We start from the raw sequence: 2,380 nt of genomic DNA, 5'->3' as shown, positions 1-2,380 counted from the left end.
GACTGGGAAAGAGCTGCATCATCAGCGTAAACCCAGCCTTACTCATATGGACAAGGTAAAGTTTTTGAGATCTCCATTTGCTGATGTGGCCACTCAAATTGAGGAGAAACAGCTGCAGACATCCATTAATCATCGGAACATGGAATGTACAAAGTATGAATCTAGGAAAGATGGAAGTTGTCAAAAATGAAATGGAACACATAAAGATTGATATCCTAGGCATTCATGAGCTGTAATGGATGGATTTTGGCCATTTTGAATCAGACAACCATATGCTCTACTATGCCGGGAATGACAGTTTGAAGAGGAATGGCGTGGCATTCATCATCACAAAGGATATTTCAGGATCCATCCTGAAGTACAATGCTGTCAGTAAGATCTGTCCTGGAGGAAGTACAGCCGAAATGCTCCTTAGAAGCGAGAATGGCCAGACTTCGTCTCATCTACTTGGTCATGTAGTCAGAAGGGACCATTCCCTGGAGAATGATGTCATGCTTGGTAAGGTGGAGGGTCAACGGAAGACAGGAAGGCCTTCAATGAGATGCATTGAGATGGGGGCTGCGACAATGGGCTAATGTATAGCAGGGACCATGGAGCTGGCGCAGGATCGGGCAGTGTTTTGTTCTGCTGTGCATGGGGTTGCTATGAGTCAGAGATGACTCGACAGCACCTAACAACAACAACCTAACATGAGTGTTTGATTGAAAATGGCTAATACCAGTCCATTTCAGCTTACTAATACCTAAGATATCAATCTTTACGTGTCCCATTTCATTTTTGATAACTTTCAATTTTCCTAGACTCCTACTTTGTACATTCCATGTTCTGATTATTAATGAATGTTTCTTCTCATTTTCACTCGTGCCCGTCAGCAAACGGAGGTCCTGAAAGCTTTGCTCCATCCACATCATTAATGTCGACTCTACTCTGAGGAGACAGCTCTTCTCCAGCCTATTTTGAGTGCTTTCCAACCTGAGGGCTCTTCTTCCATCACTGTATTGGACAGTGTTTCATGGCTTTTCATTAGTTTACCTAAAATACAGCACTGGTTTCTTATGCATAATCACATGATGACTGGAGGAATCTGGCCACATGAATATTTAACAATTTGGATCTTCTCCTCAAGGAGTTCTTGGATGTTCTGGATTCAAAATGGAGTCTCATCAGTAAGTACCATGCTATATCCCTCTGCCATCTAAGTGCTTGAAAAACTAGGTACAGCAGTTTGAATTAGTGATTTTGGTACTCTGAATAGATCTCTGAATCAGAGTGCACCAAACACAGAAGAGCAGAATTAGAGGAAAGACACAGGGAGATTATTTAAGAAAGAGCTACCTGGCGGAGGACGGGCAGCTGAAAGGCCATTGGAAACTTCCCTGAAACAGTCACTGACTGGCGGGCGAGGGTGGCCACTTGAGATCCCCGTGACTCAAGAAAGAAGACACCCTATATCAACATACCAGCAACCACTCCAACAACCCTGAGGCCAGCCCCAGGGACCTGCCTCCAGCAACTGATTTTGTCGGTAATTTGGGTCTCCTGGGTGCAGACAGGCGTGCACACTACTGCTGAAACTCAAGCAGAGAACTCACTGCTGTGCCAGGAGGGCGAGTTCCCACGCCTCTCAGCGGGTCACTAATTGGGTTTGGGTCAGCCTGGGAGACATCGTGCTTATCTGGTCACAGATATTGGGAACATAGTTTACTAGCAGGTACTCCCCTAACTCCAGCACAGCTGAAATCGCACACATCTTTGGTGCCGCAGGTGGGCAGTATCAGAGACAAACTCCAGAGCCATTAGCGGTCTAGTGGGATTGTACCAGAGCCACGGGTGGAAGGGGTGGGGAGAGAGAAAAGCCACAGCTGAATGCAGTCCCAGGAATTTGCCTTGCATCGGCTCTTTTGCCTTGCATCGGCTCATTGGCGCTCAGTGGTCTCGGAAGCAGGGTCTTTGAGTGTGCCTGAACCAGGCGAAAAGTTGCAAATCCCCAACAACAGGAATCTTTCCTGAGATTGAGCCGCGTTCTTGTAAATAACCACGTCATCAATAACAGCCTGCGCAAAACCCCAGAAACCGACCCTAGCAACACCAAGCTTTCCTTCTTTCACTCTCACCTTTCTCCACCAATAACTTCACTCATCCAATAGAAGAAACCATATTCAGCCAATTATCATAAAACCTCCCGCTTCGAACTCTAAACCCTCTTTACAACAAACAGAAACACATATCCACATTCCACACAGTGATTCCATCATCACAAAGAAAACAGCAGAGTGACCCAACATACCTGAATCAATAATAAAGTAAAATACACCAGCTTCACCCTTTCAAAATATTAAACCATAAAACCAAGAGAAAACAAATCAACATGTAACCAGCA

General features: G+C 45.3%; 1 protein-coding gene across 1 annotated transcript in view; it reads right to left on the bottom strand.

Moving 5' to 3' along the window:
• Window positions 1–2,380, bottom strand: part of SMOC2 (SPARC related modular calcium binding 2) — a 285,658-nt gene that overhangs the window by 218,991 nt on the left and 64,287 nt on the right.

Source organism: Orycteropus afer, unplaced genomic scaffold, assembly GCF_000298275.1.
Source record: "Orycteropus afer afer isolate SDZICR_OR568_19922 unplaced genomic scaffold, OryAfe1.0 scaffold00273, whole genome shotgun sequence".
Classification (NCBI taxonomy): domain Eukaryota; kingdom Metazoa; phylum Chordata; class Mammalia; order Tubulidentata; family Orycteropodidae; genus Orycteropus; species Orycteropus afer.
The sequence above is the reverse complement of the archived record's forward strand: the minus strand, read 5'-3'. Positions and strand labels throughout refer to the sequence as shown.